Genomic DNA, 25,670 nt, shown 5'->3' on the forward strand with positions numbered 1-25,670 from the left:
GGACGTTGTGATCAGGCGACCAAATCCGCGGCCGTATCCGGGCTCCGTCGCCGGGATCCGGGCGTCGGCGGCGGCTCGGAGCGGGACGGCGAGGCCAGGGCCCGACTCGCAGGCCATGGCTGAGGGACATTTGCGGAAAGGGGGATCCCTTCAGGTCGGCGATCCTTCGTTACAACCGAGAAAGTTAGCAAATAAGTCCGAGTTCATTTGCGCAGAGACGATTGAGTGGGGAAGAAGGTTAGATTGAACAAAGGGAATGTCTGCTAGACTGAAGTCAACCCAGTGTTGCAGGAGTCTTCTGGCTAATCGATAAGTCGGGGTGATTGGAGACAAAATTAGACAAACAACGTTAAAATGGGTTGTAGACACAAAATGCTGGAGTAACTCAGCGGGGCAGGCAGCATCTCTGGAGAGAAGGGATGGGTTTCAGAACTGCTGCTGCGGTCCATGTTTAAAGCTACAGATCTGGCACAGATTTAAAATGACCTTTTATTTTCTGTTGACCTCAGTTTAGTTTAGAGATACAGCATGGAAACAGGCCCTTTGACTTACCGAGCCCACGCCTACCATCGATCACTCCCGTTCACACTAGTTCTATGCATCCCACTTTCTCGTCTACTCCCTGCACACTAAGGGCAAATTGCAGAGGCCAAATAGTTACAAATCTGCAGGTCTTTGGGTTGTGGGAGGAAACCGGAGCACCTGGAGGAAACTCACACGGTCACAGGGAGAGCGTGCAAACTCTGCACAGACAGAACCCAAGGTCAGGATTGAACCCAGGGCTCTGGCGCTGTGATGTGTCCTGTTCTCATTCATCTCTATCAGAGTTGCTGACGCATTTGCAATCAGAGACATCCCCCGTGTCCTGTTTTTAAAATATATATGTCGATGCTGAAAATCAAGTAAAAAACGTGAATTGCTGGGAAAATTTGCACAGGCACAAAAAAATGGGGTGCGGTTTGGGGTTTGCAGAGAGGGAAGGGGGGGATATTTGTAGAAGTTAGATGAAATTGGAAAATTTTCATACCTTTGAGTTTTCAGTTAATTTCAATTCAGTTTATTGTCAGGTGTACAGGGGTAGAGTGAACAGCTTTTGTTGTGTGCTAACCAGTCAGCAGAAAGCCAGGTTGTGAGCTACTCCATACAAGTTGGGTATGAGTACCTCCAGAGATTGACAAAAGATGCTGGAGTAACTCACCGGGTTTTCAATTCCTTCCCTCCCTTAGATGCTGCCTCACCCACTTAGTTTTAGAGATACAGCATGGATCTTGAAAAAATTGAATCATGAATTGGAATCATGAATTGGATCATGGAAAATTGAAGGTAGCATTTTGTGTCTACCTTCAATTTTACCAGCGTCTGCAGTTCTTTCTTAAACAGTACCTCCAGAGATGCTGCCTGACTCGCTGAGTTACTCCAGCACTTTGTATCTTTTTTTAATGACACTAAATGACACCCGGGTGTCAGGGGCTATGGGGAGAAGGCAGGAAAATTTAGGTTAGGAGAAAGAGATAGATCGGCCATGATTGAGTGGCGGATGAGACTTGATGGGCCGAATTGGCATAATTCTGCTCCTATTACTTATCACCTTATGATTAGGTGAGTGGTCGGTCAGTTCACCAGCACTTCAATGTGGAATCGGGAAGGGGGAGGGAAATGCTTGTCAACTTCATTTCTGAGGTGAGCTAAAAAAAAAACAATGGTGTGACCAGCAGGACAGTGAGATAAACGCCTCTAGAACGAGCTAGTTTAAGAGCACTGACTGTGGAAAGAGCTTCAGACATTTACATAGCAAAGGGGGAGCGCACCAGGGAGAAATGTTCCACAGATACAAGGAGCTGGGGATGCTGGTTTATAAAACCAGGCACAAACTGCAGAGCAACTCTGCGGGTCAGGCTGTACCCCTGGGAGGATGTGGCTAGGCATCCTTTTGAGTCGGATGAGGCTGAACAAGGGTCCTAACCAAAACATTCTGTGCATGGGTGAAGCTTTTTTGGAGGGAAAACCAAAAATATTTCCAAAGTAAGTGAAAAATAGGTCAGCCATGTTCAAATTACAAAGCAGACTCGTTGGGCCAATTTGCCTAATTCTGCACCTATGTCTTATGGCATGGATGAGTTGGGCCGAAGGGCCTGTTTCCATGCTGTATGACTGTGATTGTTTTATGCTCTTGTTGAAACAGCAATGATGCAAGGCCCTGAGAGTGTGCCAGCACCTCGTCACCAGAGAGAGGGCGAGTGTGGGAAAGGATTCACTCGGTCATCCTACCTGACGACACAGCAGTCGGGAGAGAACGTTCACCTGCTCTGAATGTGGAACGGAACTTGCTCGCTCATCCACCCTGGTGAGACAACAGTGAGCTCACACCAGGTGCAGACTGTTTATCTGCCCTGAGTCCGGCAACAGGTTCACTCATTCATCCAGTTGATGGAACACCAGCAAGGAGACACTGAAGAGAGCTCCTTCGCCTGCTCCAAATGCGGGAAGAGATTCTCTCGATCGTTCAGCCTGATGCGTCACCGGCGGACTCACACCGGGGAGAAGCCTTTCACATGTTCTGAGTGTGGGAAAAGATTCGCATATTTATCCAGCCTGAAGCTACACGAGAAAATGCACAGTGGGGAGCGGCCATTTATCTGTTCCGAGTGCGGGAAGGGGTTCCCTCAATCGTCCGAGCTGCTCTTACACCAGCGAGTCTACACCGGGGAGAAGCCGTTCACATGCCCTGATTGTGGGAGGGGATTTACTCAATCGTCCGAGCTGCTCTTACACCAATGGACTCACACCGGTGAGAGGCCATTCACCTGCAGTGAGTGCGGGAAGGAATTTTCACGTTCGTCCGAACTGCTCTTACACCAGCGAGTCCACACCGGGGAGAAGCCGTTCTGCTGCTCCGAGTGCGGGCAGAGATTTGCCCGGTCGTCCAGCATGAGGAGACACCAACAGGCACACACCGGCGAGAGACCCTTTGCTTGCACGGAGTGCGGGCAGAGATTTATCCGGTCGTCCTGCCTCCGAATACACTGGCGGATTCACACCGGGGAGAAGCCTTTCACCTGCATGCAATGCGGAAAGGGGTTCACCCAGTTGTCCACCCTGCAGTCACACCAGCGGATCCACACGGGGGAGAGGAGCTTTGTCTGCTCCGAGTGCGGGAAGGGATTCCCTCGGTCGTCCGAGCTGTGTTTACACCGGCGGGTTCACGCGGGGGACAGGCCCTTCACCTGCTCCGAGTGCGGAAAAGGGTTCACTCGCTCCTCCGAGCTGCTCCTGCACCAGCGGATCCACACGGGCGAAAGGCCGTTCTCCTGCAGTGTGTGCAGGAAAAGATTCAATCAGTCGTCCAACCTGCGGACGCACCAGCAGATTCACACCGGGGTGAAGTCCTTCACCTGCCCCGTGTGTGGCGAGGGGTTCACTCGGTCGTCCGAGCTGAGCTTACACCAACAGACTCACACCGGGGAGAGGCCGTTCACCTGCAGCCAATGCTGGCAGCGATTCACTGGGTCATCTGAGCTACTGACGCACCAGCGAGTTCACACTGGGGAGGGGCCGTTCACTTGCAGTGAGTGCGGACAGAGATTCACTCAGTCATCCAGCCTGCAGAAACACCAGCAAGTTCACACTGGGAAGAGGCCCTTCACCTGCACCGAGTGCGGGAAGGGATTCACTCGCTCCTCCCACCTGCAGACCCACCAGCGGATTCACACCGGGGAGAGGCCCTTTAGCTGCTCCCAGTGCAGGAAGAGCTTTGCTCAGGTGTCCACTCTGCGGACACACCAGCGCACCCACAACAGGGAGAGGTCGTTCTCCTGTTCCAAGTGCGGTAAAGGATTCACCCGCTCGTCCAGCCTACAGAGTCATCAGCGAATCCACACCGGGGAGAGGCCCTTCACCTGCACTGCCTGTGGGAGGAGATTCATTCAGTTGTCCAACCTGCGAACCCACCAACGAGTTCACACCGGCGAGAAACCGTTCACCTGCACCACGTGTGGGAAGGGATTTGCTCGGTCATCCCACCTGTCACAACACCAGTGTACACAGACTGAGGGGAAAGATTAAACATGCTGGCCGCTGAATGTTCAACCATCACACCTCCAGAAAGCGTACGGAAGCTCCCAAGTTGCTGCTGGTGTTGCGATCGTGTTGTTATTTCTCCAAGTGGAATAATAGAAATAGTGTGAACGGATGTTTGATGGTCGGTGTGGACTCGTTGGGTTGAAGGGCCTGTTTCCATACTGTTTAATCATTCCCAGGTGCATGGTAGAGGGACCTTTGGCCCACTGACTCTGCACTGATCATCAACCGCCCATTTGCTCTAACCCCACGTGGGTGTTTCTGTAAATGCCGCACAGTGTGGTGAAACCGAAGGTCTCCAAACCTCCAGATTATTTTCCTGTTTTTTATGTAATATTCCCATTGTTCATTTTAAGTAGTATAGATCAAGGCATACAGCCAAAATAACAATAAGCAAAAATAAATAAATAAAAAGCAAAAATAAATGAATCTATTTTTACAAAGAAAAATATCAGATATGTCCCTGTGTTTTCTTGCCTTTTTTGTGACATTTTTCAAGCAGATTCCATCAAACGCTTTGGATAATTTATACCAGAAAGATTACATTACTTTTGCAGGTAAATTATATAATCCAAATTGTGCTTGTTCTTATGATATTTATCATTTATCACCCGATTACATGATTTTCTGATACCCCACGTTTTTGCAGTAGAACGTGAGTGGTGGTCACGTCTCAAATATGTAAACCCTAACCCTAATGTATGATTTGAAAACAGAGTAACCGTTATTATATTTATTGTTTCTTTTTTGATTGTTTATATTTTGTGTTTAAATTTTCCATTGAAATATGAAGAATGAATAGAATTTAAAATCATGAAATGAAAATCCAGTTTGCCCATCCATGTCACAGCTTGGTACCCTTATTTATGGAACCACCCGCATGCATCCAATCTATTATCCTCACACATTGGCCTGTGTTAATTCCCCCCCCAATGTGTAGGGAGTAGATGAGAAAGTGGGATAATATAGAATTAATGTGAACGGGTGATCGATGGTCGGCATGTGCCAAAGGGCCTGTTCCCATGAGGTGTCTTTAACTAAACTGAAAACTGAAGAAATTCCCATTGAGTACCAATTTACAGCGACTAATTAATCTGTCAGTCCTCAAGTTTATGATTAGGAGTCCACTTCTTTTGCCATGTTTGAGTAAATCAATGTACATTCTAGAAACATAGAAAATAGGTGCAGGAGTAGGCCATTCGGCCCTTCGAGCCTGCACCGCCATTCAATATGATCATGGCTGATCACCCCTCAGTATCCTGGACCTGCCTTCTCTCCATACCCCCTGATCCCTTTAGCCACAAGGGCCACATCTAACTCCCTCTTAAATATAGCCAATGAACTGGCCTCAACTACCTTCTGTGGCAGAGAGTTCCAGACATTCACCACTCTCTATGTGAAAAATATTTTTCTCATTTCTGTCCTAAAAGATTTCCCCCTTATCCTTAAACTGTGACCCCCTTGTACTGGACTTCTCCAACATCGAGAACAATCTTCCTGCATCTAGCCTGTCTAACCCCTTAAGAATTTTGTAAGTTTCTATAAGATTCCCCCCACCTCAATCTTCTAAATTCTAGCGAGTACAAGCCGAGTCTATCCAGTCTTTCTTCATATGAAAGTCCTGCCATCCCAGGAATCAGTCTCGTCATCCCAAGAAATCAGAGAAGAATCTGAAGAAGGGTCCAGACCCAAAATGTAACCAATGCAATCCAAGTTCTCTGGCGATGCTGCCTGACCCACTGAGTTACTCCAGCAGTTCCAAGTTTGGAGAACATGGATAGAACCGACGTCTTGGGTCACGACCCATTCTAAGACTGATGGATCGAGACTCAAAGTGCTGGAGTAACTCAGAGGATCAGGAAGCACCTCTGGAGAACATGCATCGATGACACTTCAAGTTGGGACCCTTCTTCCGACTGATTGTAGGGATAGGTGGGGTTGGGGGGAATAAAACAATGGGACCTAATAATTGGAAAGCTGGAAGAGAGGAATAAACCCCATAATTAACAACAAAAAAGTTCAGCAAATATAAAATACAAATAAAGAAACAAACAATATTTTGCAATAAATAATTTACAAGCAGGGAAACAAAATATCATCTTAACTCAGCCTGAAAGTTTTCACTAGAAAATTCTATAATTCCGTGAAAAAAGTGCTCACCAGTTTGCAGATGACAATGTATCCAAATAAATACACAGTGCTAGAGTAATTCAGTAGGTCAGACAGATCCTTTTTTGTAGAGATGCTGCCTGAACCATATGATCATAAGGGATAGGAGAAAAATTAGGCCATTCGGCCCATCGTCCACTCAAGTTCAATTTTCAGTTCATGTTTGTGTTTATTGTCACGTGCACCAATTAAGGTACAGTGATATTTGAGTTACGATACAGCCATACTAAGTGAAAAGCAAGTCACATAAAATAAAATTTAACATAAACATCCACCACAGTGGAATCAGCATTCCTCATTGTGATGGAAGGCAATAATGTTCAGTCATCTTCCTCCTTTGTTCACCCGTGGTCAGGGCCTTTGATCTGTCAGCACTTGCCGCTGCCGATGGTCCGATTTTCAAGCCCTGACATCGGGATGATCGAAACTCCGGTGTCGGGACATCGGAACATGGAGCTCCCAAATCGGCCTCTTCTTACCGGACACCGCGGTTTTAAAGTCCACAGGCCCAGCGGTCAGAGCACTTTCGCTGGCGACCCTCGGCAAAGGATCGCCCGCTCCGCGATGATAAGTCCAGACCGTGCCCGTGGCTTGAAGCTCTGGGCCGGTTTTCAGGAAAGGCTGCACCACTCCACGTTGTTAGGCCGCAGCGGGGTGGAGATGTGGCATGGAGACAAATCGCATCTCTGTCGAGGTAAGTGACTGAAAAATGTTTTGCCCGATTCTCCCAACCCCCACATAACACACCAAGAAACATTGAAACATACTTAAAATAACAAAAACAGAGAAGGGACGAGACAGACTGTTGGCGAGGCAGCCAATATGGGCAAGATTTGTGGCCACTCCGCTATTCAATCATGGCTGATCTATCTCTCCCTACTAACCCCATTCTCCTGCCTTCTCTCCAAAATATTTGACACCTGTACTAATCAAGAATCTATTTATATGTGCCTTCAAAATATCTCCTGACTTGGCCTCCACAGCTTTCTGTGGCAAAGAATTCCATAGATTCACCAACCATTGCATTACTCCAGCACTGTCTTTTTTTCGTAAACCAGCCTCTGTCTACATTGTACCCAAGGGCTGCACAGTGGCGTAATGGTGGAGTTGATGCTTTGGAGTTCCTTCCTACACCGGCAACACCTTCTCTTCCTCATAAGACTGCGGAAATTTGACATGTTTCCAATGACTATTACAAACTTCTACAGATGCACCATAGAAAGCAAACTGTATGGCAGCCTGGTTTGGGAACACCTCTGTCCAAGATCTCAAAGAAATAGCAGAGAGTTGTGGATGTAACCCAGTCCTTCACACAAGACCAGTCACCCCACCATTGTCTCCATCTACACTTCACGCTGCCTCGGGAAAGCAGCCAACATAATTAAAGACCTTTCCCACCCCAGTTATCCCTCCTTCTCCCTGCTACCGTTTTGTGACTCTTTCATAGTTCCAGAGACTCTGAGGAGGCAGCATCTAGTCATAACATCTTTATTTCACTTGGGCAGCTCACACCCCAGCGGTACATTGATTTCTCTAACTTCAAGCATCCCTTGCTTCACCCCCCCTCCCATTTCCCAGTTTTCTCACCAGTCTGACTCCCCGATTAAATTTTATCTGTTTGCTTAATTGTTACCTTCTCCGAGCAAACAACCTACTCTACATTTTCCTTGACCTACATCTCCCTTAATGTCTCATTTTCACACCTTGTACTTCTTTATCTCTCTGCCTCCTTCTCCCCTGATTCTCAGTCTGAAGAGGGGTCTCGACCCGAAACGTCACCCATTCCTTCTCTCCAGAGATGCTGTCTGGCCCGCCGGATGAGGGGGGGACCTGATTGAAACGGACCGAATATTGGAAGACTTGGATCGAGTGGATGTGGAGAGGATGTTTCCACAAGTGGGAGAGTCTAGAACTAGAGGTCATAGTCTCAGAATTAAAGGAAGAAGCAGGCATTTAATGAGGATGGTGAAACTGTGGAATTCTCTTACACAGAAATCCGTAGAGATTAAGTTAATGGATATTTTTAAAGCAGATAGATACATTCTTGATTAGTGCGGGTGTCAGGGGTTATGGGGAGAAGGCAGGAGAATAGTGTTGGGAAGGAGAGAGATCAGCCGTGATTGAATGACAAAGAGTAGACTTGATGGGCCGAATGGCCCAATTCTGCCCCAATCACTGATGAGTTACTCCAGCATTTTTGTGTCTATCATAATCGTCTACAGTTCTTTGTTTCCATTTTTTTTAGGTCTCTCTAGAATTTAGAAGATTGAGAGGGGATCTTATAGAAACTTACAAAATTCTTAAGGGGTTGGACAGGCTAGATGCAGGAAGATTGTTCCCGATGTTAGGAAAGTCCAGGACAAGGGGTCACAGCTTAAGGATAAGGGGGAAATCCTTTAAAACCGAGATGAGAAGAACTTTTTCCACACAGAGAGTGGTGAATCTCTGGAACTCTCTGCCACAGAGGGTAGTTGAGGCCAGTTCATTGGCTATATTTAAGAGGGAGTTAGATGTGGCCCTTGTGGCTAAGGGGATCAGAGGGTATGGAGAGAAGGCAGGTACGGGATACTGAGTTGGATGATCAGCCATGATCATATTGAATGGCGGTGCAGGCTCGAAGGGCCGAATGGCCTACTCCTGCACCTAATTTCTATGTTTCTATGTTTAGGTCTGCGCATAAAATGACAATTGCGTTGACTTTATGTTGCGGGGAGTCTCATTGCTCCAACTCGGGTCTTGCACGAAGATCCACAAAGGCAACTTTCGGTCAGTTGAAGGATCACCAGGAGCAGGGAGCGACGGAAGGGACGTTGTGATCAGGCGACCAAATCCGCGGCCGTATCCGGGCTCCGTCGCCGGGATCCGGGCGTCGGCGGCGGCTCGGAGCGGGACGGCGAGGCCAGGGCCCGACTCGCAGGCCATGGCTGACGGACATTTGCGGAAAGGGGGATCCCTTCAGGTAGGAGATCCTTCCTTACAACCGAGAAAGTTAGCAAATAAGTCCGAGTTCATTTGCGCAGAGACGATTGAGTGGGGAAGAAGGTTAGATTGAACCCAGGGCTCTGGCGCCGTGAGGAAGCAGCTCTAGCAGCTGCGCCTCTGTGGTGTCCTGTTCTCTTTCATCTCAACCAGGGTTGCTGATGCCTTTGCAATCAGAGACATCCCCTGTGTCCTGTTTAAAAATATATATTTATATCGGTGCTGAAAATCAAGTCAAAAACGAGAATTGCCGGGAAACCTCAGGCACATGGAATTGCAGATTTATAGATGCAGATGCTGTTCACCAGAGAAAGACACAAAATGCTGGAGTAACAATAGGCCAGCCATCCCTGGAGATCATGGATAGGTGACATATTGGGACAGGACTCTTCTCCAGACTGGACTGTTTATGAGGACTGTGAGTGTAGAGGGAAGATAGCCAGTGTAAAGAGGTGTGGGTGGGGAGTGGGGATGGAAATCTAGGCAGGCTGGAAAATTCTGTGTGGATTAACAAATGACTGCTGTTCGCAAAAAAAAGATTAAAATGCTGGAGTCTTCCGGAGATAAATATAAAATGCTAGAGTAATTCAGCGGATCAGCAAACATCTTTGGAGAATATGGATTGGTGACATTTTGGATTGAGAACCTTCTTGAGATAGAATGCGGTAGAAGTGAGCACAAGCGAGGGTTTCTTGGGGGGGATAAAGGCCAAAGATGGAAAAACAGGTGTAAGCCAAAAAGATAAATAGTTGCGAATTGTGAAGCTGGAGGAAAGAATGGAGGTGCTGGGTGGGGAGGCAAAGAACGTGTGCAAGGTCAGCCAGGGCTTCAGGGAAGAGAGTAACGAGAAAAAATGGGGTGCAGTTTAGGGGAGAAAATGGAGAGGGAAGGGGGGGAGGGGGTTGCATTTGTAGAAGTTACATGAAATTGGAAAATTCAATGTTCATACCTTTGAGTTTTCAGTTCATTTCTGTTCAGTTTATTGTCAGGTGTACCGAGGGAGCGTGAAAAGCTTTTGTTGCGTGCTAACCAGTCAGCAGAAAGCCAGATTGTGAGCTACTCCATACAAGCACCTCCAGAGATGCTGTCTGTCTGTCTGCTGTCTGAAGAAGGGTTTCGGCCCGAAACGTTGCCTATTTCCTTCGCTCCATAGATGCTGCTGCACCCGCTGAGTTTATCCAGCTTTTTTGTATACCTTCGATTCTCCAGCATCTGCAGTTCCTTCTTAAATGCTGTCTGTCTCGTTGAGTTACTCCAGCATATTGTTTCTTTTTTTTTTATGACACTAAATGACACCCTGGGTGTCAGGGGTTCTGGGGAGAAGGCAGGATTATGGAGTTAGGAGGAATAGATAGATGGGCCGAATTGGCCTAATTTTGTTCCTATTACTTATTACCTTATGACTAGTTGAGTGGGTCGGTCAGTTCACCAGCACTTCGATGTGGAAATAGTGAATGGGGAGGGAAATGCTTGTCATCTTTATTTCTGAGAAGAGCTAAAAAAACAATGGTGCGACCAGCAGGGCAGTGAGATAAATGCCCACAGAATGAGAGACTGCGGAAAGAGCTTCAGACATTTACAGAGCAAAGGGAGAGCGCACCAGGGAGAAATGTTCCACAGATACAAGGAGCTGGGGATGCTGGTTTATAAAACCAGGCACAAAGTGCCGAGTAACTCGGCGGGTCAGGCCTGTACCTCTGGGAGGATGTGGATTGACATCCTTTTGAGTCGGATGTGCCTTGGACAAGGCAACCAAAGCATTCTGTGCATGAATGAAGCTTTCTTGCAGGGAAAACCAAAAATATTTCAAAGTAAGTGAAGGATTCAGCAGGCAGACACAAAATGCTGGAGTAACCCGGCGCATAAGGCAGCATCTGAGGAGAGAAGGAATGGGCGAAATTTCGGGTCGAGACCCTTCTTCAGACTGATGTCAGGGGAGGGGGAGGGACAAAGATAGAATGTAGGCGGAGACAGTAAGACTAGAGGGAGAACTAGAGGAAGGGGATGGAGAGAGAATTTAGCAAATATTTTCCTGCCAAATATTTTCTTGCCAACCAACACCACAATAGTGTGGTGTCGGTTGATATTTAGAAAATAAACAATTCCCGTCCCAGTGAGAAAGTTGTGCATCATCTTTGTGTCCAAAATGAAATCAGGGATATGGGGCTAGCTTAGGTGGGGCATTGTGGCTGGCCTGAAGGAGGTTTAGAGACATAGAAAATAGGTGCAGGAGTTGGCCATTCAGCCCTTCGAGCCAGCACCGTCATTCAACATGATCATGGCTGATCATCCAAAATCAGTTCCTGCATTTTCCCCATATCCCTTGATTTCTTTAGCCCTAAGAACTAAATGAATGATCCCAGGGATAGACAATAGATTCAGTAGTAGGCCATTCAGCCCTTCGAGCCAGCACCGCCATTCAATGTGATCATGGCTGATCATCCCCAATAAGTGCCCCGTTCCTGCCTTCTCCCCATATCCCCTGAGAATTCTACAGACTCACAACTCTCTGTGTGAGTCTGGGATGATTGGGTTAATGTACGAGGAGCTCATGATGGCTCTGGGCCTGCAACGCTGGAGTTTAGAAAGATGAGGCGGGATCTCATTGAAACCTACCAAATAATGAAAGGCCGAGATAGAGTGGATGTGTAGAGGATGTTTCCAGTAGTGGGAGAGTCTAGTCCCAAAGGGCACAGCCTCAGAATAAGAGGACATACCTTTAGAATTTAGATGAGGGGGAATTTTTTCAGCCAGAGGGTGGTGAATCTTTGGAATTTATTGCCACAGATGGTGGTGAATGTCCTGACATTTGGTATTTTTAAAGCTGAGATTGATATGTTCCTGAATAGTAAAGGTAAAAGTTAATAAGTGATAGGAGAAGAATAAGGCCATTTGGCCCATCAAAGACTACAGGGGAGAAGGCAGGAGAATGAGGTTGAGAGGTAAAAATAGGTCAGCCATGTTCAAATGGTGGAGTAGAATCGATGGGCTAAATGGCCTAACTCTGTTCCTATGTCTTATGGCATGGATGAGTTGGATCAAAGAGCCGGTTTCTGTGCTGTATGACACCGTGACTGTTTTATGCTCTTATTGTAACAGCAAAAGCAGTCGGGAGAGAACGTTCACCTGCTCTGAATGTGGAAATGAACTTGCTCGCTCATCTACCCTGGTGAGACACCAGTGAGATCACGCCAGGTGTAGACTGTTTAGCAGTCCTGATTGCGGCGACAGATTCACTCATTCATCCAGTCGATGGAGCACCAGCAAGGAGACACTGAAGAGAGCTCCTTCTCTCGATCGCTCAACCTGATGAGTCACCGGCGGTCTCACACCGGGGAGAAGCCCTTCACCTGCTCTGAGTGCGGGAAAGGGTTTGCACATTTATCCAGCCTAAAGCTACACCAGAAGATGCACAGTGGGGACCGGCCATTTATCTGCTCCGAGTGCGGGAAGAGGTTCATTACTTCATCTTTGCTGCTGAGGCACCAGCAGGTTCACACCGGGGAGAGGCCGTTCACCTGCAGCGAGTGCGGGAAGGCATTCCCTCGATCGTCCGAGCTGCTCTTGCACCAGCGGATGCACACGGGCGAGAAGCCGTTCCCCTGCAGCGAGTGCGGGAAGAGATTCTCTCGGTTCTCCAACTTGCGGACGCACCAGCGGCTCCACACCAGGGAGAGGCTCTTCACCTGCAGCAAGTGCGGGATGGAGTTCCCTCAATGGTCCGAGCTGCTCTTACACCAGCAAGTCCATGCCGGGGAGAGGCCGTTCTGCTGCTCCGAGTGCGGGCAGAGATTTGCCTGGTCGTCGGGCATGAGGAGACACCAACGGGGGCACACCGGCGAGAGGACCTTTGTTTGCGCAGAGTGCGGGCTGAGATTTTTCCAGTCGTCCTGCCTCCGAACACACCGGCGGATTCACACCGGGGAGAAGCCTGTCACCTGCACGCAGTGAGGGAAAGGGTTCACTCAGTTGTCCACCCTGCAGTCACACCAGCGGGTCCACACGGGGGAGAGGAGCTTCACCTGCTCCGAGTGTGGGAAGGGAAGGGATTCCATCGGTCATCCAAGCTGCGTTTGCACCGGCGGGTTCACACGAGGGACAGGCCCTTCACCTGCTCCGAGTGCAACAATGGGTTCACTCGCTCCTCCGAGCCGCTCCTCAACCAGCGGATTCACACCGACAAGAGGCTGATTTTTTTTTAAACATTCATAACTTTTTTATTATTTCACCAACCGGAAAAATCATTGGAGGAGAGGAGGACGGTGAGTTAGATGCCGAAAAAAATCATGGCGATATAGGGTGGTGTTTTTTCTAAAATTTATTTACAGGAAGTGGTCAAGATGAGACTTTTAGTAATAGTATAGATAGATAAATCAAGATGTACAGCCAAAATAATGAGATGAAACAACAGTAAATAAATCTGTTTTTACAAAGACAAATGTCAGATATGTCCCTGTGTTTTCTTTGTTTTTTGTGCCATTTTTCAAGCAGGATTTCATCAAACCCTTCGTCTAATTTATACCAGAAAGGATTACATTAATTTTGCATTTAAATAACTCTTATATAAGCCAAATTGTGATTATGCTTATGATTTTTATCATTTATCACCCGGTAAGATGGTTTTCTGATGCCCCACGTTTTTGCAGCAGAACGTGAGTGACAGTACCCCTTTGGTCACATGAAATGTATGATTTAAAAGCAGAGTAACCGTTATTATATTTATTGTTTCTTTTATAATGTTTATGTTTTATGTTTAACCTTTCCATTGAAATATTAATAATGAACAGAATTATAAATCATGAAATGAAAATCTAGTTTGCTCACCTATTTTAGCAATGTCTCGTTCTGTAGACCAGTGGTTCCCAACCTTTTTTGGCCATGCCCCACCTAATCACCTCTAAAATCCTGATGCCCCCCCCCCCCCCCCATGTGGTGATATATAATTCTTATAATTTAAAAAGTGAACTCCGTTTCAGCTGAAGAAACTTAAAACGCCAATACCTTCGTTGTAATAACTACACAATAAAGACCTTTTTTACCCCCAAAAAAATATTTACTCAAAATAACATCTGAAACATAAATTACATATGTTTACCTGATGGAAAATCCTAAAAAATAAAAATCGAAAATTTGGACCCAGACCTCCTCAGTCGCGCTCAATTTCCCCCCTTAAAAATCAAATTCCCCTCCCGTTGAGTAACGTTGTAAATGCTATTTATAGCACGATAACGTTTTTTTTTTGTTGCACTCGTAGCGATTTAAATGGCGTGATTATAAAGACCCTGGCGTGAACCACGGGCCTCGTGGTGGGTTAGCTCCAGGGCAGCTCCCAGGCTCTGGAACTCCCTCCCCCAACTGATCCGCAATTCCGTGTCTCTCACCATCTTCCAGTCCCGCCTCAAGACCCATCTCTTCACCTCTGGCTATCCTTAGCCCCACGTCCCCCTCCCTTTTCATCTGTGCATTAATTGTGTTTTGAATTGAATTCTGTCTTTACTTTGTGTACTAGTCATGTCTCTACTATTTATTTCATTCCCCTTGCATGTTTTTCCTCTACCTGCTAAATTTTAGTAAGGTGTCCTTGAGACTCTTGAAAGGCGCCCATAAATAAAATTTATTATTATTATTATTATTATTAGGTGCAGACATTTTGTAAGGGAGTTTAGAAATCAGTAAGTGTCTCACATGTCTTGTATGTCTTATATGTCAAACTTTTTTTTTCAAATTTTGAATGTATAACATTTTGGTCAAATTTTGATCACAAATGAGCTCAAAGGGGTCATAGGTAGGCCCATTTTTAATGCTGTGGTATTTAAATGTAATTGAATAACTTTCAAAGTGGCCATCCATTTCACAGGTTGGTACCCTTATTTACAGAAACACCCACATGCATCCAATCTATTATCCTCACACATTGGCTTGTGCTAATACTCCCCCCCCCCCCCCCCCCCCCCGATGAGAAAGTGGGATAATGTAGAATTAATGTGAATGGGTGATCGATAGTCGGCATGTGCCAAAGGTCCTGTTCCCATGAGGTGTCTTTAACTAAATCGAAATTGAAGACATTCCCATTGACCACACTACACGCTCTCTAGCAGATTATACTGATCACCCGATATTCAAGACAATTTACAGCGACTAATTAACCTGTCAGTCTTCATGTTCATGATTGGGAGTCCACTTCTTTTGCCATGTTTGAGTAAATCAATGAACATTCATGAAACCAGAGAAGAATCTGAAGAAGGGTCCCGACCCGTAACGTCACCAATTCAAGTTCTTTGGCGATGCTGCCTGACCCACTGAGTTACTCCAGCACTCCCAAGTTTAGAGAACATGGATAGGGCTGACGTCTTGGGTCACGACCCATTCTAAGACTGATGGATCGAGACTCAAAGTGCTGGAGTAACTCAGAGGATCAGGAAGCATCTCTGGAGAACATGGATAGGTGACGCTTTAGGTTGGGACCCTTCTTCAGACTGATTGCGGGGATAGGTGGGGTTGGGGGGGGGGGGGGGGGGGGGGGGGGGGGGAGCTGGAAGAGAGGAATAAAACCCATAATAAACAACAAAAAAGTTCAGCAAATATAAAATACTAAGAAAGAAACAAATAATAAACTGAAATAATTTGCAAGCAGGGAAACAAAATACGTTGACAAAATTAGAATTCCTTGAAAAAAGTGCTCACCAGTTTGCTGATGTCATTTTATCCAAAAAAATACACACAGTGCTGGAGTAATTCAGTAGGTCAGACAGATCCTTTTTTGTAGAGATGCTGCCTGCACCATAAGGTCATAAGGGATTGGAGCAAAATTAGGTCATTCAGCCCGTTAAGTCCACTCAAGTCCAATTTCGAGTGCAAGTTAGTGTTTATTGTCACATGCACCAATTAAGGTACAGTGATATTTGCGTTACCATACATCTATATTAAGCGAAAAGCGACAATATCCAGTCACATAAAATAAAATTTAAGATAAACATCCACCACAGTGGAATCAACATCCCGCACTGTGATGGAAGGCAATAAGGTTCAGTCATCTTTGTTCACCCGTGGTCAGGGCCTTTGATCCGTCAGCACTTGCCACTAATATGTCAAACTTTTCCTCGCATCGGGATGATCGAAACTCCGGCATCGGATGGAGCTCCCGAGTCGGCCTCTTGTTACCGGAGACCACGGCTACAAGGTGTTAAAGTCCACAGGCCCCGCGGTCGGAGCACTTTTGCTGGCGACTCTCGGTAAAGGATCGCCCGCTCCGCGATGGTAAGTCCGCACCACACCCACGGCTTGAAGCTCCAGGCCGGTCTTGATGAAAGGCCGCACCACTACATGTTGTTAGGCCGCGACGGGGGGGGACGGGGGGGGGGGGGGGGGGGGGACAGAGATGAGACACGGAGACAAATCGCATCTCCGTTGAGGTAAGTGACTGAAAAAAGTTTCCCCCGATTTCCCACCCCCCACATAAAACACACCAAGAAACATTGAAGCATACAGTTAAGACATACTTAAAATAATATAAACAGCGAAAGGACGAGACAGACTGTTGGCGAGGTGGCCGATACGGGTGCCACCCGGTGGTCAAGATTTGTGGCCATTCCACTATTCAATCATGGCTGATCTATCTCTCCCTCCTAACCCCATTCTCCTGCCTTCTCTCCATAACCTCTGACACCTGTACTAATCAAGAATCTACCTATATGTGCCTTAAAAATATCTACTGACTTGGCCTCCACTGCCTTCTGTGGCAAAGAACTCCACAGATTCACCAACCATTGCGTTACTCCAACACTGTCTTTATTTTATAAACCAGCCTCTACATTTTCTTTCTGTTGAAATTGTACCCAAGGGTGGCATGGTGGCGCGTAGGGGTAGAGGTGCTGTCTTACAGCGCATGCAGCGCCGGAGATCAGGTTCCATCCCGACTACGGGTGCTGTCTGCACCGAGTTTGTACATTCTCCCCGTGACCACGTGGGTTTTCTCCGAGATCATCTCCCACACTACAAAGACTTATGCCCCTGTCCCACTTATGTGTCCTTGGCACGTTAATTACGCAACCTCGACATCGCGTGGAGGCGCGCCGGTCCCACGAGAGTCGCACCAGTCTTCGTGCTATATTTAAGAGGCAGTTAGATGTGGCCCTTGTGGCTAAAGGGATCAGGGGGTATGGAGAGAAGGCAGGTACAGGATACTGAGTTGGATGATCAGCTATGATCATATTGAATGGCGATGCAGGCTCGGAGGGCCGAATGGCCTACTCCTGCACCTATTTTCTACGTTTCATGCGCCCGCACAGCCATCTTGAGCGCGTGACGTCATTTGAAGATGGACACAAAATGCAGGACTAACTCAGCAGGACCGGCAGCATCTCTGGAGAGAAGCAATGGGTGACGTTTTGAGTCGAGACCCTTCTTCAGTCTGAAAGAAGGCTCTTGACATGAAACGTCACCCATTCCTTCTCTCCAGAGATGCTGCTGGTCCCGCTGAGTTACTCCTGCATTTTGTGTCTATCTTCAATCCATTCCTGCCTTCTCCCCATATCTTCTGACTGCTATTTTTAAGAGCCCTATCTAGCTCTCTCTGGAAGAATCCAGAGAACCTGCCTCCACCGCCCTCTGAGGCAGAGAATTCCACAGACTCACTACTCTGTGAGAAAATGTGTTTCCTTCTCTCCGTTCTAAATGGCTTACTCCGTATTCTTAAATGGCCCCTGGTTCGGGACTCACTCAACATCGGGAACATGTTTCCTGCCTCTAGCGTGTCCAAACCCTTAACAATCTTACATGTTTCATTGAGATGCCTCTCATCCTTCTAGACTCCAGAGTGTACAAGCCCAGCTGCACCATTCTCTCAGCATATGACAGTCCCGCCATCCCTGGAATTAACCTTGTAAACCTACGCTGCACTCCCTCAATAGCAAGAATGTCCTTCCTCAAATTAGGGGACCAAAACTGCACACAATACTCCAGGTGTGGTCTCACTAGGGCTCTGTACAACTGCAGAAGGACCTCTTTGCCCCTATATTCGATTCCTCTTGTTATAAAGGCCAACATGCATTCACTTTCTTCACTGCCTGCTGTACCTGCATGCTTACTTTCATAGACTGATGTGCAAGGACACCCAGATCCCGTTGTACTTCCCCTTTTCCCAATTTGACGCCATTTAGATAGTAATCTGCCTTCCTGTTTTTGTTACCAAAGTGGATAACCTCATATGCATCCACATTTAAATGCATCTGCCCACTCGCCCAATCTGTCCAAGTCACCCTGTATTCTCACAGCATCCTCCTCACAGTTCACACCGCCACCCAGCTTTGTATCATCTGCAAAATTTGCTAATGTTACTTTGAATCCCAGTATATTACAGTATATTGAATTATAGTATATTGTAAATATACATCAATAATGATCAGTTAATAGTGTTGCTGGCTCGAAGGGCCGAATGGCCTTCTCCTGCACCTATTGTCTATTGAAGTTCCTTTAGGAAGAAGGAATTTATTTAGTCAGAAGGTGAATCTGGAATGCTTTGCCATAGAAGTCTGGAGGCCAAGTCAATTGATATTTTTAAAGCAGATATATAAATTCTTGATTAGTACGGGTGTCAGGGGTTATGGGGAGAAGGCAGGAGAATGGGGTTAGGAGGGAGAGATAGATTAGCCGTGATTGAATGACAGAGTAGACTTGATGGGCCGCATGGCCTAATTCGGCCCCAATCACTTATGACCTTTTGAGTTACTCCAACATTTTGTTATTATCTTAATCGTCTCCAGTTCCTTCTTCTTGGTGGTTTCTTGGTCCTCCAAAATATTCCAAATGGAATTTAAACTGGAGGTGGTGGAGGGAGGGCTTAAGCCAGAAAGGGTTATTGGGAAGAAAGAGCTACTTTAAATTTAGTTGCATCTGGTTGGGTAACTATAGTAGGGTGGATATTATTCCATGCTTTAATTGTGCGGGGGAAGAACGAATTGCTGTACGCATCTGTCTTTGTAGCTGGGATCACAAATTGGATCAAATGCCCTCGTCTGCTCCTAATTGGTTTGGGTTTGGTGTAGGTCTTGTAATCTACGTCGAGCTGACCATTTAACATTTTGTAAAAACAGGTCAAATGGTGAGCTTCACGTCTGTCTTGGAGAGGGTTCCACCCCAGAGAATTCAGAAGTTTGGTGACACTCGCTTCTCTCTCATAGAGCTGCGGTTTGCAGAGCTCCCAACGCGGGCGGCGCTGACTACAACGCGGGGTCCTGCGACTCTGCCCGGCTCGACCTGCGGACTCAGGAGCTGCAGACTCCGGCAGCGGGAGGCGGCTGATCAGGAGGTCCGGGCCGCTGAGGAAGAGGATGCTCACCGTCGGGGTTCGGCGTCAGCGTTCCACCAGCCCGGCGTGAGGGCCTGAACATCGGGCCACCCGGGGCGGCGACTGCGGGTGCTCGGAAGGCCCCGACCACGGATGAACACGGAGGGGAGGCTGGCTGGACTATGGTGCCTTCCTCACCTGGGTGCCATTTATGTTATGTTGTGGACTTTATGTGTTTGTGCTTTTTTTAAATTTTTAATTCAATTTCAATTTTATTTTTAATATGTTTTATTATTTATTTATTATTTATTATTTATTTTTATTATTTTTCTTGTGATTTTTTTTTAACGATACTGCCTGTAAGGAAAATTCATTTCGTTGTCTCAAATTGAGACAATGACAATAAATTGAATACAACAATACAATACAATAGAGGTGTTAGTAACAAATCGAGCTGCCTGTCTTTGGACACGTTCCTTATTTCCTTTTTTTTTTAGGTTTAGGTCTGCGCATAAAATGACAATTGCGTTGACTTTATGTTGCGGGGAGTCGCATTGCTCCAACTCGGGTCTTGCACGAAGATCCACAAAGGCAACTTTAGGTCAGTTGAAGGATCACCAGGAGCAGGGAGCGACGGAAGGGACGTTGTGATCAGGCGACCACATCCGCGGCCGTATCCGGGCTCCGTCGCCGGGATCCGGGCGTCGGCGGCGGCTCGGAGCGGGACGGCGAGGCCAGGGCCCGACTCGCAGGCCATGGCTGACGGACATTTGCGGAAAGGGGGATCCCTTCAGGTCGGAGATCCTTCGTTACAACCGAGAAAGTTAGCAAATAAGTCCGAGTTCATTTGCGCAGAGACGATTGAGTGGGGAAGAAGGTTAGATTGAACAAAGGGAATGTCTGCTAGACTGAAGTCAACCCAGTGTTGCGGGAGTCTTCTGGCTAATCGATAAGTCGGGGTGATTGGAGACAAAATTAGACAAACAACGTTAAAATGGGTTGTAGACACAAAATGCTGGAGTAACTCAGCGGGGCAGGCAGCATCTCTGGAGAGAAGGGGTGGGTTTCAGAACTGCTGCTGCGGTCCATGTTTCAAGCTACAGATCTGGCACAGATTTAAAATAACTTATTATTTTCTGTCGACCTCAGTTTAGTTTCTGAGATACAGCATGGAAACAGGCCCTTTGACTTACCGAGCCCACGCCTACCATCGAACACACTAGTTCTATGCATCCCACACATTCTGTCTACTCCCTGCACACTAAGGGCACATTGCAGAAGCCAAATAGCTGCAAATCTGAAGATCTTTAGATTGTGGGAGGAAACCGGAGCACCTGAAGGAGGGAGAGCGTGTAAACTCTGCACAGACAGAACCCGAGATCAGGATTGAACCCAGGGCTCTGGAGCTGTGATGAAGCAGCTCCACCAGCTGCGCCTCTGTGATGTCCTGTTATCATTCATCTCAACCAGGGTTGCTGACGCCTTTATCAGATACACCCCCCGTGTCTTGTCTAAATAAATCGGTGCTGAAAATCAAGTAGAAAATGGGAATTGCTGGGAAAACTCAGGCACAGGGAATAAAGAACTGCAGATGCTGTTTCACCAAGGAATGACAAAATGCTTGGAGCGGGACTAGAATAATTCAGCGGATCAGCAAGCATCTTTGGGGAATATGGATTGGTGACGTTTTTAAGAGATTGGGAGGAATGGGGCAGGTGAGGGTTTTTTGGGGGGGGGGGAGATAAAGGCCAAAAATGGAAAAACAGGTGTGAGCCAAAAGGATAAATTATTGTGAATTGTGAAGCTGGAGGAAAGAATGTAGGTGCAGAGTGGGGAGGTGAGGAACGTGTGTAAGGTCAGCCAGGGCTCCAGGGAAGAGAGTAACGGGAAAAAATGGGGTGTGGTTTGGGGGAGAAAATGGAGAGGAAAGGGGTTGCATTTGTAGAAGTTACATAAAATTAGAAAATTCCATGTGCAAAAAACCTTTGAGTTTTCAGTTCAGTTTATTGTCAGGTGTACCGAGGTAGAGTGAAAAGCTTTTGTTGCGTGCTAACCAGTCAGCGGAAAGCCAGGTAGTGAGCTACTCCATGCAAGTTAGGTATGAGTACCTCCAGAGATAGACACAAAATGCTGGAGTAGCTCGGGTCAGTCTGAAGAAGGGTCTCAACCCGAAACGTCGCCATGTCCTTCTCTCCATAGATGCTGCCTCACCCGCTGAGTTACTCCAGCATGTTATGTCTACCTTCAATTTTACCAGCATCTGCAGTTCTTTCTTAACATAAAAACATAGAAACATAGAAATTAGGTGCAGGAGTAGGCCATTCGGCCCTTCGAGCCTGCACCGCCATTCAATACGATCATGGCTGATCATCCAAATCAGTATCCCGTACCTGCCTTCTCTCCATACCCCCTGATCCCCTTAGCCACAAGGGCCACATCTAACTCCCTCTTAAATATAGCCAATGAACTGGCCTCGACTACCCTCTGTGGCAGAGAGTTCCAGAGATTCACCACTCTCTGTATGAAAAAAGTTTTTCTCACCTCGGTTTTAAAGGATTTCCTCCTTATCCTTAAGCTGTGACCCCTTGTCCTGGACTTCCCCAACATCGGGAACAATCTTCCTGCATCTAGCCTGTCCAACCCCTTAAGGATTTTGTAAGTTTCTATAAGATCCCCTCTCAATCTCCTAAATTCTAGAGAATAAATTCTAGAGAGACTTAAACAGTACCTCCATAGATGCTCCCTTACTCGCTGAGTTACTCCAGCACTTTGTATGTTTTTTTTAATGACACCCCAGGTGTCAGGGGTTTTGGGGAGAAGGTAGGAGAATGAGGTTAGGAGGAAGAGATAGATGGCCATGATTTAGTGGTGGAGGAGACTTGATAGGTCCAATTGGCCTAATTCTACTACTATTACTTATGATTTTATGATCAGGTGAGTGGGTCGGTCAGTCCACCAGCACTTCAACGTGGAAACTGGAAAGGGGGAGGGAAATGCTTGTCAACTTTATTTCTGAGAAGAGCTAAAAAAACAATGGTGTGACCAGCAGGGCAGTGAGATAAACGCCCACAGAATGAGAGAGTTTAAGAGCACTGACTGTGGAAAGAGCTTCAGACATTTACATAGCAAAGGGGGAGCGCACCAGGGAGAAATGTTCCATAGATACAAGGTGCTGGGGATGCTGGTTTATAAAACCAGGCACAAAGTGCAGAGTAACTCTGCGGGTCAGGCTGTACCTCTGGGAGGATGTGGCTAGGAATCCCTTTGAGTCGGATGAGGCTGAACAAGGGTCCTAACCAAAACATTCTGTGCATGGGTGAATCTTTCTTGGAGGGAAAACCAAAAATATTTCCAAGTAAGCGAGGGATTCAGCAAATATTTTCTTGCCAAATGTTATATAGCGGTATGTCGGTTGTTATTTGGAAAATAAACAATTCCCGTCCCAGTAAGGAAGTTGTGCATCATCTCAATAGACAATAGGTGCAGGAGTCGGCCATTCGGCCCTTCGAGCCTGCACCGCCATTCAATATGATCATGGCTGATCATCCCAATCAGTACCCCGTTCCTGCCTTCTCCCCATATCCCCTGACTCTGCTATCTATAAGAGCCCTATCTAGCTCTCTCTTGAAAGTATCCAAAGACCCGGCCTCCATCGCCCTCTGAGGCAGAGAATTCCACAGACTCACAATTCTCTGTGAGAAAAAGTGTTTCCTCGTCTCCGCTCTAAGTGGCTTACCCCTTATTCTTAAACTGTGGCCCCTGGATCTGGACTCCCCCAACATCGGGAACATGTTTCCTGCCTCTAGCGTGTCCGAAATGAAATCAGGGATATAGGGCTAGCTTAGGTGGGGCATCTTGGCTGGACCCAAGGGGGTTGAGAAACATAGAAAATAAGTGCAGGAGTAGGCCATTCAGCCCTTCGAGCCAGCACCACCATTCAATATGATCATGGCTGATCATCCAAAATCAGTACACCCGTTCCTGCATTTTCCCCATATCCCTTGATTCCTTTAGCCTATAAGCTAAATGTGAGATGAATGATCCCGGGGAATGATTGGGTTAATGTGCGAGGAGCTTATGATGGCTCTGGGCCTGTAACGCTGGAGTTTTTAAAGATGATGGGGGATCTCATTGAAACCTACCAAATAATGAAAGGCTGAGATAGAGTGGATGCGTAGAGGATGTTTCCAGTAGTGGGAGAGTCTAGGCCCAAAGGGCACAGCCTCAGAATGAGAGGACATACCTTTAGAATGTAGATGAGGGGGAATTTCTTTAGCTAGAGGGATGTGAATTTGTGGAATTTATTGCCACAGATGGAGGTGGAGGTCATGTCATTTGGTATTTTTAAAGCAGGCATAGGTATGTTCTTGATTAGTAAGGGCATAAGTGATAGGAGAAGAATAAGGCCATTTGGCCCATCAAAGGTTACAGGGAGAAGGCAGGAAAATGGGGTTGAGAGGGAAAAATAGGTCAGCCATGTTCAAATGGTGGAACGGACTCGTTGGGCCAATTGGCCTAATTCTGCTCCTATGTCTTATAGCATGGGCGAGTTGGGCCGAAGGGCCTGTTTCCATGCTATATGACTCTGTGATTGTTTTATGCTCTTGTTGAAACAGCAATGATGCAAGGCCCTGAGAGTGTGCCGGCACCTCGTCACCAGAGAGAGGGCGAGTGTGGGAAAGGATTCACTCGGTCATCCTACCTGACGACACAGCAGCAGACGGGAGAGAACGTTCACCTGCTCTGAATGTGGAAAGGAACTTGCTCGCTCATCCACCCTGGTGAGACACCAGTGAGCTCACACCAGGGGCAGGCTTTATCTGCTCTGAGTGCGGTCACTCGATGGCACACCAGCCAGGAGACACTGAGAAGAGCCCGTTCTCCTGTTCCAAATGTGGGAAGAGATTCACTCGATCGTCCACCCTGACGAGACACCAGCGGATCCACACCGGGGAGAGGCCGTACTGCTGCGATGAATGCGGGCAGCGATTCACCCGCTCCTCCAACCTGCAGACGCACCAGTGGATTCACAGCGGGGAGAGGCCGTTCACCTGCAGCGAGTGCGGGAAGGGGTTCACTCGTTCGTTCGAGCTGATCTTACACCAGCGGGTCCACACCGGGGAGAAGCCGTTCTGCTGCTCCGAGTGCGGACAGAGATTTGCCCGGTCGTCCAGCATGAGGAGACACCAACGGGGACACACCGGCGAGAGACCCTTTGCTTGCACGGAGTGCGGGCAGAGATTTATCCGGTCGTCCTGCCTCCGAATACACCGGCGGATTCACACCGGGGAGAAGCTGTTCACCTGCATGCAGTGCGGGAAGGGGTTCACCCAGTTGTCCACCCTGCAGTCACACGAGCAGGTCCACGCGGAGGAGAGGAGCTTCATCTGCTCCGAGTGCGGGAAGGCCTTCCCTCGGCCCTCCGAGCTGTGTTCCCACCGGCGGGCTCACGCCGGGGACAGGCCCTTCACCTGCTCCGATTGCGGCAAAGGGTTCACTCGCTCCTCCAAGCTGCTCTCGCACCAGCGGATCCACACGGGCGAGAGGCCGTTCTCCTGCAGAGAGTGCGGGAAAAGATTCAGCCAGTCGTCCAACCTGCGGACGCACCAGCAGCATCACACCTGGGAGAAACTGTTCACCTAATCCACGTGCGGCAAGGGATTCAATCAGTCGTCCCACCTGCTCCAACACCCGTGCTCTTGGACTATGGAGAAAGATTAAACATGCTGAATGCTGAATGTTCAACGGGGACACACCGGAGAGAGACCCTTTGCTTGCACGGAGTGCGGACAGAGATTTATCCGGTCATCCTGCCTCCGAATACACCGGTGGATTCACACCGGGGAGAAGCTGTTCACCTGCATGCAGTGAAAGCAAACGCACGTTCCCAAGTTGCTGCTGGTGTTCGAACTGTGTTGTCATTACTCCTGTACCAAGTGGGAGCGGCCAATCAATGGTCGGTGTGGACTCGAAGGGCCTGTTTCCATGCTGTTTAATCACTCTCAGGACTGTACCCCCTAGTCATTGGGTCCCGCTGTTTCATTTTTGCTGATTTTGGTAACCCCTATAGCTGGGCTAGAATTAAATATTGTGGATTTGTGACAAATAAATCAGTTCTGCTCGAAACATTTTGTATCAGGCCCTTGATATCTCTGCAATG

At 47.5% G+C, this 25,670-nt stretch overlaps 2 protein-coding genes and 2 pseudogenes across 2 annotated transcripts in view; 3 read left to right on the forward strand and 1 right to left on the reverse strand.

The window, feature by feature from the left end:
- LOC129704360 (oocyte zinc finger protein XlCOF6-like) lies at positions 1–13,479 on the forward strand (annotated as a pseudogene).
- Positions 1–25,670, reverse strand: part of LOC129704352 (oocyte zinc finger protein XlCOF15-like) — a 265,479-nt gene that overhangs the window by 136,800 nt on the left and 103,009 nt on the right. The window lies entirely within an intron of this gene.
- Positions 9,080–25,670, forward strand: part of LOC129704322 (zinc finger protein 229-like) — a 22,726-nt gene continuing 6,135 nt past the window's right edge. Inside the window, exons 1-2 of the mRNA XM_055647386.1 lie at positions 9,080–9,205; positions 20,008–20,304. The gene's annotated coding sequence lies outside the window, so the exon portion shown is untranslated. The remainder of the gene's footprint in view (positions 9,206–20,007; positions 20,305–25,670) is intronic.
- LOC129704330 (zinc finger protein 239-like) lies at positions 20,364–25,636 on the forward strand (annotated as a pseudogene).

This window comes from Leucoraja erinacea, chromosome 15 (assembly GCF_028641065.1).
Source record: "Leucoraja erinacea ecotype New England chromosome 15, Leri_hhj_1, whole genome shotgun sequence".
Classification (NCBI taxonomy): Eukaryota; Metazoa; Chordata; class Chondrichthyes; order Rajiformes; family Rajidae; genus Leucoraja; species Leucoraja erinaceus.